This window comes from Eriocheir sinensis, chromosome 42 (genome assembly GCF_024679095.1).
Source record: "Eriocheir sinensis breed Jianghai 21 chromosome 42, ASM2467909v1, whole genome shotgun sequence".
In the NCBI taxonomy this organism is placed as follows: domain Eukaryota; kingdom Metazoa; phylum Arthropoda; class Malacostraca; order Decapoda; family Varunidae; genus Eriocheir; species Eriocheir sinensis.
In genome coordinates this window covers 10,593,281-10,607,653 of record NC_066550.1, presented here as the reverse complement: position 1 = coordinate 10,607,653, position 14,373 = coordinate 10,593,281, and positions in this window count along the sequence as shown.

Here is a 14,373-nt window from a genome sequence, read left to right as displayed (position 1 = left end):
GATCTTACCTTGACCCCCCATCCCCCCTCTCCCATGCTTACCTGCCTGATCCCTCCCCGTCCCTTCCCTTCCTCTCGCTTTCCTTCCCTTCCCTTCCATTCCATCCCTTTCCTTCCCATCCCTTTGTCCCTTCCTCTCCTTGCCCTGCCCTTCACTTCCCTTCTCTTCCTCCTTTCCCTTCCTTTTCCTTTCCTTCCTTTCCCTTCCCATCCTTTCCTTCCCTTGTCTTCCCTTTCTCTTCCCTTCCTTCCTCCTTTCTCTCCTTCCCTTCCTTCCATACCTACCCCCCTTTCCTCCCATCACCACCTTTCTCCTCCTCATCCCCTTCCTTATCGTTAGTAAGCAACTCCCTTCCCCATCTTTTTCCTACCTCTTCTTTTAACTTTCCTCCCCTCCCCTTCTCTCCCCCTTCCCAAAAGAATCTTCTCCCCTCTCCCTCCTCCCACCCTTTTCCATCCAACTCATACTAACCTCCCCTCGCCTTCTTTCTCCCTTCCCACAACTTCCTGCTCCCCTTCCTTCCCCCCCTTCTTACTCACCATTCTTTAAACTTTCTTCCCCTCTCTCTCCCTCTTCCCCATTACTATCTGCTCCCTCCCCCTCCCTTTTCCACTCCATTCTGTGTATCTTCCTTCTATTCCTTTCCCATTCCCTTTCTTTTCCTTCTTCTCTCCCCTTTACAATATTCTACCCTCTTCCCTCTCCCTGCTTCCTTTCTTTGTACTTTCCTCCCCTCCACTTTCTCCCCCTTCCCTTACCTACCTGCTCCCCTCTCCCTCATTTCCCTATCCTTTAATAATCCTTACCTAACTGTTACCTTCCCCTCCCCTCCTTTCCCCACCCCATTCTTTATACATCCCCCCTCTCCTACTCTCTCCCTTCCCATGCCTACCTGCTTCCCTCTCCCTCCCTCCACCCCCGCCACCTGGAGGACACAGGCTGCACTGGGCACACCTGGGCACGTCAATCACCACCTGACAGCGTCGGGGCCGGGGGCTAAAAATGGAGCACAACCTAGGTATCCGCTGGGACATTTTATTGCCTGCAAATTTTGTTCCGTGGTTAGAATTATTATTGACGACGAAGGTTTTGTTTTTTACGTGTCAAATTTGTCTGTTATAGTCTGTCTGTCTGTATGTATGTGTGTGTCTGTTCGTATGTATGTGTGTGTGTATGTATGTCTGTATATACGTGTGTCTGTCTGTAGGTATGTATGTGTTTGTTTGCATCTCTCTCTCTCTCTCTCTCTCTCTCTCTCTCTCTCTCTCTCTCTCTCTCTCTCTCTCTCTCTCTCTCTCTCTCTCTCTCTCTCTCTCTCTCTCTCTCTCTCTCTCTCTCTCTCTCTCTCTCTCTCTCTCTCTCTCTCTCTCTCTCTCTCTCTCTCTCTCTCTCTCTCTCCTAGTCTACCGTATTTAGTACAAAAGTTTTTTTTTTTTTACTTTATCGTTTCAACGGAGGAGATAATTCATTTGTTTCACCCTCTTTCCCTCTGTCGTCAATCAGCTTCCGGGAATATTGCGTCTTTTTCCTATTTCTTTGCATCTTTTAGCACCATTTCCTTTGCTTAATTCTTGCCTGAGATTACACTTGTTATATATTTCACGTATTTAGTTCTTTCATTTGGTATTCATTGTGCATGTTCTTTACTTTTTCATTACCTGAACGCTCATGGTTTTTTTTACATGTTACACCGTTTATTCATACATTTTTATTTTTCACCTTTTAATCACACTCTTTACATTTTCACCTTTCATTCTCTTCCACCGCTTTTATTCATACTTTTTACATTTTGCTCTTCTGTTCATATTCTTTTTACCTTTTATTCCTTTTTTTCATATTTCTGCATCTTACCTGCCCGGCCTCGGTTACCTGACGAGTACAATACAGGCAGACTTCGTGCTCTAATTACTTCCCTCACGCCCAAGGTCAACATACATTTTTTTCTAACTTTCGTATCATTTTTATTTTTGTCCGTAACGTTCGCTCAGTTCCGTTTTTTTCTTCCTCCGTGCAGCGCCGAGTGCCGGCGTTTTCCTCGTGTGTGACTCTTCTTGTCTTTAAGTTTTATCCCTTTAATAAGGGGACAGGGCCTTTGCACAAAGGCGGCCCTGTAAGGGGGGGCGAGCAATTCAAAACTCGGGGCGGTTGTAGGGACGCCTCCGCCGCCGCCACAGCCACGGGTATCAGCCGGCGAGCAGCGACGGAGACACGGGACCCCGTGCAGGCGCCCAGTAGCAGCCCGTAGCAGGACCCGGGCGAGCAGCCAGACGGTCAACTTAACCGGCGGACCGGAAGTGCGGGCCGGGCCGCTCACCCGAGGAGGACTGGCGCGTGTCTGTGTGTGTGTGACTCGTGCTGCTCTGTTTGGCTTAACTTGTACCTTTTGTATGTCTGCGGATGTGTGTTTTATTTTTACTGTACCTGAATATGGGACGAGTTTATGTGCGTTCTCCTGTTTTTTTTCCTTATACGTGTGTGTGTGTGTGTGTGTGTGTGTGTGTGTTCATATATCGGTATCATGTGTTTTCTGTTTGCATATTTGCTGTATTTTCGTGGGCGTGTGCTGTTAACTAGAACTGTTTCTTTTTGTTTGTTTTGTGTATATATTGATATCTTTTTTGTGTGTATTTGTGTTTCTGATTTTTGGTGTTTTTGTCCCCCTCTGTAATTTTTGTTTTATTAACAAGGAACAAAAAAACACCTCAATTGTGCAAGATTTTATCGTGGGTATTTTTTCGTCAACTTGAGTCTTATCATTACAAAAGTACAACATTAAACAACATTAAAGCAAGCGTGTGTAGGCGAAATAACATTAAATATTCAGAAAGTTCCCCACCAAAGATTTTAATTGTATATTTTTCATTTACAGGAGAAAGGTGGGTTTTGTTTGCCTTCATGTCACCGCGTCATGTAAGTGTTGAAATGTGTGTGTGTGTGTGTGTGTGTGTGTGTGTGTGTGTGTGTGTGTGTGTGTGTGCGCGCGCGCGCGCTTGACGCCACATATCCACCTCCTTTTCCTCTTTCTTCACCTCCTTCACCACCACCATCACCATCACCCAACCGCCACCTCCATCCTCTTCCTCCTCTCTAACAAATGTAAAGTGTTGCACATCGGAAAAAAATAACAATCGCGTTCGGTACGTAAAGAATGGCCAACAACTTTCTGCAGTAAGTAAAGAAAAGGATCCTGGAATCACTATATCAAGTGATTTAAAGCCCGGTCAGCATTGTTCAGAGGTAGTTAAAACTGCAAACAAATTGGTTGGCTTCATCGGACGAGTCTTTAATAATAAATCGGAAAAAGTAATATTAAAACTGTATAATTCGTTGGTTCGACCCCGTCTAGAGTACTGTGTACAGTTTTGGTCTCCCTACTACAGAAAAGACATAGAAAAGTTGGAACGGGTCCAAAGAAGAGTAACAAAGATGATTCCTAGGTTGAGAAATTTGTCATATGAACAAAGGCTTAAAGAAGTAAATTTATTCAGCCTATCAAAACGAAGAATGCGAGGCGATCTAATAGAAGTGTTTAAAATGTTCAAAGGATTCAGTGATATTAATGCGGAAGATTACTTTACAATTGATCGATCAAATAGAACAAGAAGAAATCACAATTTGAAGATAAGTGGTAAAAGATTCTCGTCGCACGAAGCTAAACACTTCATCAATCGAGTTGTTAATGTTTGGAACTCTCTACCTTGTGATGTCGTTGATAGTACAACAGTTACGGCCTTCAAGAATAGATTAGACAAGTGTTTTGAATCCAACCAGCAACAAAGATATTACTCATTGTCGTAATAACGTTAAGTTCTTTCGAATACTGGTGTCCTTGTCCGCTTTTATCGCCCGGTTAGTGGTAGCAGTAATGGTAGTTCTTTCCTCTTTCCTACATAAATTCCATGCAGTTTTTCCATGCTGCATGGTTCTTTTTCCTTTCCTGCCAGCTTTGGCTGGAGGGATGGGGGGGTGGGGAGGAGCCTTCGCCTTTGCTGTCCTTCATCTTCCACCTTTGATTAGATAGTTAGTGTAGCTTGTCACAAACAACCTTGTAAGGACCAGCAGGTCTGCTGTTGTTTGTTCTTCCTTTGTGTTTATTGTGTTCCACCTCTCCGCCACCACAACCCATCCACCAACCGCCACATCCATCTCTCCTTCTACTTTTTCGACTACCTCCACTTCCTCCTCGGTCGATTACTCCAAATTCTTTGAACTGCAAACCAACTCAAGAACTAGAAATAACGGTTTAACCATTCAGTCGAGTCGATGTAACACAGACATTAGAAGGAGTTTCTTTTCAAACCGAGTCATCAGCCACTGGAACAATCTTCCCTCAGAAGTAGTAAACGCGAATACCATCAACTCCCTCAAATATAGAATCGACCGTCATTTCGCTGCGTCGGGAGTAAACTGAATAACGAGGTGCTTTCATCTGCTTCTCAATATCGAGGTGCTTTCATCTGCTCCTCAATATCGAGGTGCTTTCATCTTCTCCTCAATATCGAGGTGCTTTCATCTGATTCTCAATATCGAGGTGCTTTCATCTGATTCTCAATATCGAGGTGCTTTCATCTGATTCTCAATATCGAGGTACTTTCATCTGATTCTCAATATCGAGGTGCTTTCATCTGATTCTCAATATCGAGGTGCTTTCATCTGCTCCTCAATATCGAGGTGCTTTCATCTGCTCCTCAATATCGAGGTGCTTTCATCTGCTCCTCAATATCGAGGTGCTTTTCATCTGATATTCAATATCGATGTGCTTTCATCTGCTCCTCAAGCCCCAAGTGGCGGTCGAGCAGATTAAATCACCCAAGCGGGTGACCTCGTAATGAGCCAATAGGCTTTCTGTTGCCTGCATTTCCATGTTTCCTCCACCACCACCCTGCCAATACCGTCACCTCTTCCTCCACCTCTTCCACCACCTCCACCTTTTCCTCCACATCCTCAACCACCACCACAGCACCTTTATCTCTTTTCCTCCACTTCCTTTATCACATCCATCTATCCCTCCACCTTCATTTCTTTCTCCACTCCCTCCACCACCATTCTTCCCCCTCTTTCTTCCACTTCCTCATCCGTCACACTCTTGCCACGCAGTCACCCAACGGAGAAACGGGTGACGAAGTGTATCAGATGGGTGAGAAGGTGTGAAGTGGATGACGAAGAGACGTAGTAGGATGTAAGTGCTTTGTAGGTGGATGAATGTTAGTGCGTGAGATGGCTGAGGTTAGTGGGAAGTCGTGGGTTGGGCTAGATGGGTGAGGAAATGAGTTGATGGGTGAGAAAAGACAGGCATATAGGGTGTTGGGAGTCGGGGAGGAGGTTGGAGGGTGGTGGGGGTCCTGTAATCGTGGGAGCTATTCCTCTTCATTAAGTTCTTCAAAATTAAGTGTGGCAGCAATTACTTTAGGCCTGTGCTGAGAGAGAGAGAGAGAGAGAGAGAGAGAGAGAGAGAGAGAGAGAGAGAGAGAGAGAGAGAGTTATCACTCCACCAGAAAAACAAAACAAAACAAAAAATATAAAGCTTCCAAGACACCGTTTTCTTCCATCTATTTACACACGAAAAAAAAAACCGAGATGCGTTTCTGAAGGGGTGACTGAAGTGGTCTCCGGGGCACCCTTCACGTCGTCCGCTTCACTGCTGCATAATCCATTTCCATTAGACATTCCCGTCCACCTTAACTTACGTAAGTGCGTGAGAAAATTAAATTGCCTGAAGCCGTACATTTCATTGTTGAAGTGTGTTGTTACTTCTGAGGGAGGCGGTGAGAAAGGGAGGGAGAGGAGGAGGAGGAAGGTGGAGAAGGGAGGAGCTATGTAGGAGGGTGATGAGGTGTGTGGTGAGGGACAAGAAAAATATGTAAAGTGGAAGAAAGAGAAATAAAAGGTGATGAAAAAGGGCGTGAATTAGAATGATAATATTCAAAGATTTAGGTAAGAGGAGGAGGAGGTATGAGACAAGAGGAGTTAAGAGAAAGAAAAAGCAAAGAGTTCAACAGGAAAAGTAAAGCGGAAGGAGGAGGAGGAGGAGGAGGAGGAGGAGGAGGACTGAGAAGCAGGAGAAACAGGGAGAGGTGATAGATACCTTGAAAAGCGAGATAAGTTGAGGAGGAGGAGGAGGAGGAGGAGGATGTATAGATGAAGGAGGAAGAGTAGGAGGAGGAGGCTGGAGGTGACAAGTGGCTTCATCGGGAAGAGTGGCGTGAAGCAAGGCCGTCTGGAAGGGCCACGCGAGAAGGGGCAGGAAGACGTAGCAATATAGGTCAAGGTGTGGCGGTCAGGCCGTGGCGGCGACGACCTTACTGACTGACTGACTGACTGACTATGGTATTTTCGTACTTACAGACTGACTGATCGACGGACTGATTGACTGACTGATTATTTGATAAGGTGACTGTTTGGCTAACTACTTGACTAGCTAGCTGATAGACACTAGTTTACTTACTGACTGACTAATTGGCCGATGATGCCGGCGACGAGCTCACTCACTAACTGATTTGTTGGCTAACTGACGGAGTGACTGAGTGATTGGCTGGTTGACTAATTGCCTAGTTAAGTGTTAAGTTAAGTTACTGGCTTACAGACTGACTGCCTGAATGATTGACTGACTGATTGGCTAATTTACTCGCCTACTGATTTACTGACTGTCTGCCCGCATGTTGGTTTGTTGGTCAGTGGTGGTGATAAGAATAATGATAATAATGATAATGATAATAATAATAATAATAATAATAATAATAATAATAATAATAATAATAATAATAATTATAATAATAATGATAATAATAATAATAATAATAATAATAATAATAATAATAATAATAATAATTATTATTATTATTATTATTATTATTATTATTATTATTATTATTATTATTATTATCATTTGCAGAGATAATGTGGAGAGAGAGAGAGATTTACATAGATTTACATTGAAAATCAGACTACACAGACCCCATGGTCCAGACTTGGTGGTCTGTCCATAAACCTAAGTGATTTTACATTAATCAGAAGACTCCAAAACGTTGCATTTCTACTCTAGTTGATATTAAGTTGAAGGAAGTGACGGTCGAGCTTATTTTTGAAGGAGTCAATCGTGTTACACTGGACCACTGATGATGGGAGCTTATTCCATTCTCGCACTACAACGTTGGTGAAGAAAAATTTGGTGCAGTCTGAATTTACTTGTCTACATCTGAGCTTTACGCCATTGTTCCTCGTGCGCAAAGTGTCATCGATCATAAACAATGTTGATCTGTCTACATTCGTGAAACCATTAAGTATTTTAAAACATTCGATCAGTTTTCCTCGGAGGCGACGTTTCTCAAGAGAGAACATGTTAAGGGTAGAAAGCCTTTCTTCGTAGGATTTGTTGCGCAAGGAAGGGATAATTTTCGTTGCCCGACGCTGAACACCTTCTAATTTAGCAATATCCTTTGCATGGTGGGGAGACCAAAACTGTACCGCATATTCCAAGTGGGGTCTGACTAAACTGTTGTAGAGCGGGAGTATTACATCTTTATTCTTAAATAAAAAGTTTCTTTTAATGAAGCCCAACATTCTGTTCGCTTTATTTGCTGCATCGATGCATTGCTGTGAGAATTTGAGGTTTGACGCGATTTTGACCCCCAAGTCCTTGACGCATTGAACGCTTTTGAGTTTAACGCCGCGCATTTCGTAATCAAACTTTTTATTCCTCGTTCCAACTTGAAGGACCTGGCACTTGTCTACGTTAAAGGGCATCTCCCATCTATCCGACCAAGCTGAAATTTTGTGCAAATCCTCTTGGAGGCTTTGCCTGTCTTCGTCAGTGAGAACCGAGTTACCAATCTTTGTGTCGTCTGCAAATTTACTAATGCGGTTATTGAGTCCAACATCCACGTCGTTGATGTAAATAATGAAGAGCACTGGGCCAAGAACCGAGCCCTGAGGACGCCACTAGTGACAGGCGCCCACTCTGAGTTAAATCCGTCAATCACTACTCTTTGTTGTCTGTTGCTCAACCAATTCGCGATCCATTGGTTTACCTGACCGTCAATACCTATTTGCTTTAATTTGTAAAGTAATTTATGATGCGGGACTTTATCAAACGCTTTCTGAAATCAAGATAGACTACGTCCAGTGATTTGGTTACGTCATAAACAGTGAAGAGGTCGTTATAAAAGGTTAATAGATTTGATAGGCAGGATCTTTTGTTTCGGAAGCCATGTTGTGAGTCCCCAATTAATGAGTGGCTTTCAAGGTAACTCACAATTTTGTCTCTAATTATGCCCTCAAGTAGCTTACCTACAACCGAAGTTAGACTAATGGGCCTGTAATTACCTGGTACTTTTTGTCTCCTTTCTTAAAAATCGGTGTCACGTTAGCCTTTTTCCAATCTGAAGGGACAATGCCTTGTCGCAAGGACATATTGAATACGGTTGTGAGGGAGGAGAGTATTTCGCTCTTTGTTTCTTTCAGCAGAGTTGGATATACTTTATCAGGTCCAGGACTTTTATTTGTTTTAAGTGATTTGAGGGCTTTAAGGACTTCATCGGGTTTTATTTCAAAGTTAGACAATGCATGCTCGGGATTTACATTAGTACTGGTGTTGGTGGTGGTGGTGGGAGGACTGTTATTATTAAACACCGAGGAAAAGTAATTATTTAATAGGTTTGCAACGTGTTGGCTGTCAGTCACTAGTGCACCGTCGCTGTTTGTTAAAGGTCCAATTCCACTTCTGATCGCCTTTCTGTTGTTTATGTAACTGAAGAAGGATTTCGGATTATTTTTACAGTTGGCTGCAATATTTTCTTCATATCTACGCTTTGCCTGATGCACTAATCTTTTTACTCGTCGCCTTGCATCATTGTAAAGTCTAATGTTTTCGGGCGTGCTTTGGTCTTTCTTTAACCTGTAAGACAATTTTCTCTCCTTGACTGAGTGTTTAATTTCGCTATTAAACCAAGGTGGACTTTTATTAGTGTTAATTCGCTTTTCGCACAAGGGGACAAATGTGTCCTGCTGAGTGAGTAAGTGATTTTTAAAGTTTAGCCAGGCGTCCTCTGCATTGCCGTCATCTGATAGTTGCATATCTATTAGTTTTCGTCGGATTTCTACGAAGTTGGCTCTTTTGAAATTGGGCACCTTAACTTTATTTTCAGTCACCGATGTTTGAGCTCTAATGTCAACGCGCACTAGTTTATGATCGCAGGAACCGAGGTGTTCTCCTACCGTGACATTACTGACTAGGTTATCTTGGGTCGCTATAACAAGGTCAAGTATGTTATTTTGTCGAGTTGGTTCAGAAACCATTTGGCTTAGATAATTTTCCTCTAGAAATTCGATCATTCTATGGGACTCACCTTCTGTACCCGACAGTGTCGCCCAGTCGATATGGGGAGGTTAAAGTCTCCTAGTATCAGTGAGTCGCTGTTATTAAGTGACTGCCTTAAGACGCTGTACATTTCAAGATCGCCATCAAGTGATTGCCCCGGAGGCCTGTAAGTGACAGATATATTTAAATTGACTTTTGCAATGTTTACTCGCACGCACAAATGTTCAACGTTACTGTTTCTTGGTGTTTTGTCAGTAGGTTGCAAGTAGCTTTTGACAAAAGGGCGACACCACCCCTCTACGGTTTACACGATCATTGTTGAAGAATCTGTGGCCATCTATGTTGTATTCGGAACTTAAATCAATATTAGTGGTGTCGATAAATGTTTCGGTTATAGCAATTACGTCAAAGTTTTCTGTCAGAGCAAGACATCGCAGTTCATCAAATTTGTTTCTTAGGCTACGCGCATTGAAACTAAGGACTCTTAGGTTATCTTGAAGCTTGGTAATAGAGGTACTGGAGGGTTCAATGTTACGAGTCTGTTGCGGTGTGAGGTGTCTATTTACACGGGCGGGATGGAAGGACGTGGCTGAGAGTCGTTTTTTTGTGTTAGGGCGGTACCTACGGCGTTGGTGAGGAGCCCTCCAAATAAGGCGGCCCCCCATGGGGACAGGTGTATGCCGTCCCTTTGGAAAAGTCTACTCTGGCCGTAGAAATCGTTCCAGGCGTTAAAGAATTCGACGTCAAGCTCTCCGCAGAGAGTCTGCAGGCGGTTGTTGAGGCTGAAGGCCTTACTGTAGAAGTCGCCCTCATCCCATGTCCGTGGTAGAATTCCTGAAATCAAAATATTAGGGGATTTAGTCTTATACTGCTGGATGAGCCTACGGTACTTGTCCAGCAGTTCCTCAGACCGGTCGTGGTGACGTCGTTTGTACATGTGTTGATAACAAAGAGTGAGTCATTAGAGGCCACAGCGGAGACCTCGTCCAGTGCAGCAGTGATGTCGTCAACACCATCTCCAGGATAACAGTAGATACGCCAACGACGGGGACTCTGCCACAGAATTCAACCACCTGATGGCGAATCATAGAGTCACCGACCAAGAAGGTGCTCTGTTCCTCGTCCTCCTCCTCCAGTATGGCAAATCTGTTGTAGCAATGAGTAGGATAAATGGCTCTAGGGGCGGGTCTGGCTCCTCCTCTCACGGGGGTGAAGCATTCAGCGTCAGCTCTACCGGTTCCCTGTGACGTGCCTTCTTCGGAAGGTGGCTGGGCATCGAGTGCAGGTGAGGAGGGTGATGAGGCGTCAATTGCAGGAGGGGCGACGATGTTGGCCTGGATAAACTCCTGCAAGGTATCAACAGTACTTGTTAGTTCGGTGATCTTCTTCTCGCCAGCCGTCAACCTTTCGTCCTGTTGAAGGAGTCTCGTTTCCATCTGCTGAGTCAACAGGCAGATCTTGCAGACGGTCGATCGTCCTGAGAAGAAATGACCAGAGAAGTTTCCTGTGCAAGTCGAACATTTCTTTAGCGCCATCTTGGTGAGGAGGAGGTATCTATATATTTGCTTTGCTTTTTCTTTTTCGTAGGGCAGAGGGACACGTGCGTGAATAAGCGAGAATAATTGATAGAGAGAGAGATGGGAAGGCGTAGGAGGGAGATAGGGATGGAGGGAGGAAGAGGGCGAAGGAAAGGGGGAGAGAGAGGTGGGAACGAGATAGGGAGTGAGGAAGGAGAGACAGAGAGGGGCAAGTGGGGGGTAGTAATGAGAGAGAGAGAGAGAGGGGGGGGGGCAATGGAGAGGGGAGGCGAGAGAAGAGGAGGAGCGAAACGCGAGAGGGAGGGAGGGAGGATTACTGGTCTCTGGGGAATAATCTGGTCAAGTCAGGTCAGGTAAGTCTGAACACCTGCGTAGGAAGTGGCGTCGGAGTGGAATCTGGAAATATATAAAGAATGTGGCGGAAAGAGTGTAACACTGTGTTTTGTGTATAGGTGTATATATGTTTTACAGGGCGCTACTGCGAGAGGGTAGATACAGGCGGAGAGAGGTAGTAAAAATAAGGGCAACACTTAATCCTGTCCAGCGAAGCACGTGGTCGCACAGCAAACAGCACACCTCTGCGGGCAGCTAACTCGGTTGACAATAAGCAGTACGCAGCACGACGCGAAATAGCACACGGCACACAGCACAGCAAGATCTACAGTACAGTTCAGTACAGCACACGAGGGTGGAATCGCAAGCGAGAGAGGTCACGGAAGTGGGAGCGCGTGCGGTTTGACCTCTCGGAGTGAGGGCAAGGCGCTGACGAGAGAGAGAGAGAGAGAGAGAGAGAGAGAGAGAGAGAGAGAGAGAGAGAGAGAGAGAGCGAGCGAGCGAGCGAGAGAGAGAGAGAGAGAGAGAGAGAGAGAGAGAGAGAGAGAGAGAGAGAGGGGTCGCATCTCTTTGACCTCTGTGACGCCGGCTGCTGCAGGTCAAAGGTCAAACGCTTCGTTGTCGTGCGTATTGATTTTATCATTTCTTCCCTTTCCTCTTATTATTAATATTATTGTCATTTTTATATTATAATTATTGTTTATTATTGTTATTAATATTATTATTATTATTATTATTATTATTATTATTATTATTATTATTATTATTATTATTATTATTATTATTATTATTATTATTATTATTATTATTATTATTATTTTAATTAATATTATTATTATTATTATTATTATTATTATTATTATTATTATTATTATTATTATTATTATTATTATTATTATTATTATTATTATTATTATTATTATTATTATTATTATTATTGTTATTATTAGTAATAATTGTATTGCTATTATATGTTATCTTTTCTTACATTGCTGTCGGTGTTCCTGCTCTGGTATTTGTTTCATCTATAATCATTGCCATGTTTGTTACTTGCCATTACAATATTGAAGTTTTTTTTATCACTATTATAATATTAAATGCTCTCTTTATATTGCTCCCAGATCAGTGCTTATCGCTTTTTATTCCTTTGAGCTTCTTTGTTAACTGTACAAAAACATGATTATTTTTCTTTAACTATCACATTTTTTTTATCTATTTCCATGTTTTATTTGCGCTATTACCTTATTTCTATAATCTTTATCGCCGTTATTTACAGGTTTTCAGTTTATTTCGTCGGTATTTAAAGCAGGGGTGAAGACTTAAAGGAAATAACAGAAAATGGTAAAGGAAGAGGAACAAAATAAAGGGTAGGAAATATAAAGGATACAGGGAGGGTCCAAGCGCAGTTAAAGGGTATGCTCCCATTATGTACAGATGTTGCATTATGTAATAAATAATTAGTAACCAGAAAAAAATAATTATCTTGAGCTTCACCTTCGTCATTCACCATCACCTTCATCACTAGTCCCCGTGATTGTACGTCGGTTATCACCATCCTTCCCACTCCCTGCTGACTGGCTCAACACAAAGGTACGCAACACACCTGTGGAGGGGACAGGTGCCAGGGTGACTGAAGGGCGTCAGGTACACCTTTCTTTCCTCTCCTTGATCCTTCCCTCCTACTCCTGCTTCCTTTCTGTATTTTTCCTCCTAATCCGTCCCTGATTCTTCTCTTTCATCCCTCCATGGTTTCCCCTTACCTTGTTTTCTTCATTTTCTATATTTCTTTCTACTGCTTCTTCATTCTTTCTTTCCTCCTCTCTCCCTTATTCTTCCTTCAATATCTCCTTTCTCTCCTTATCTTTCCCTACTTCTTTCATGCGCTCACCTATTCTGTCTTCTTCATTAGCTACCCTTCCCTTTACCTCCCCCTATTTCTTTTCTTCCGTACGCTTTCTTCTCTCCTCTCTCCCGCATTGTTTCTTCGTTATCCCCTTCTTTATATTTCCTGTCTGGTGCTCCTCGTTAGTAAGTTTTGTTTTCTTTTTTGTTTCCCGCTCCTCGCCGATCAGCCTTCCCTCCCTTCCTTTCTTCCTTTTTTTCCTTTCTTCTTACCTTCTTTATCTTCTATTTTAACGCATATTTCCTTGCTTTCCTGCCTGTTATTCCTTTTTCTACACTTATCCTTTTTCCTTCTTCATCTTATCTCCTAATGGATAACCTGTTTACCTGTTGCTTCACCAGTGTGTTTAGCCAATTATCCACCTGTTGGTGTGTTTTGTTTTTAGCTTTTATGTGTTATTTTTTTAATGTTATGTTTGTGTTTGTATTTGTATGGTATTTTTGTGCTTTCTACTTTATGTATATCTTGTATCTACTGAAGGTTTTTTGGTGTGTTTTGTGTATATAGTTTATTTAATTATAAGTACTCTTTTCATCTATTTACGTAATATGTATTTTTAGTCTTTCATGTACGTCTATGTCTATTTCATATATATATATATATATATATATATATATATATATATATATATATATATATATATATATATATATATATATATATATATATATATATATTATAAATAAATAAATAAATAAATAAATATCTATCTATCTATCTATCTATCTATCTATCTATCTATCTATCTATCTATCTATCTATCTATATATATATATATATATATATATATATATATATATATATATATATATATATATATATCTATATATCTATATATATCTATCTCTCTCTCTCTCTCTATCTATCTCTCTCTCTCTCTCTCTCTCTCTCTCTCTCTCTCTCTCTCTCTCTCTCTCTCTCTCTCTCTCTCTCTCTATATATATATATATATATATATATATATATATATATATATATATATATATATATATATATATATATATATATATATATATATCGCATGCGTCTTTTTATTATGGTTTATATATATTTAATTTTATATTTATTATTTCTTTAGATAAGCCTTGGGGATTTACGTACATTTTTTGAAGTTAGTATTGAGCTTGTTAACCCGTCCGCTGCGATTGGCACGGATTTGGCCTTCCCTGGTAGCCTGGTAACATTATACTGCCAGGTCTTTCTCTGCCTCTGTGGTGGATAGTGGAGTGTTTCCCATGTGGTATTGGTGTGCTGGATATCCCCTCCCATGGTGCAGGACTTTA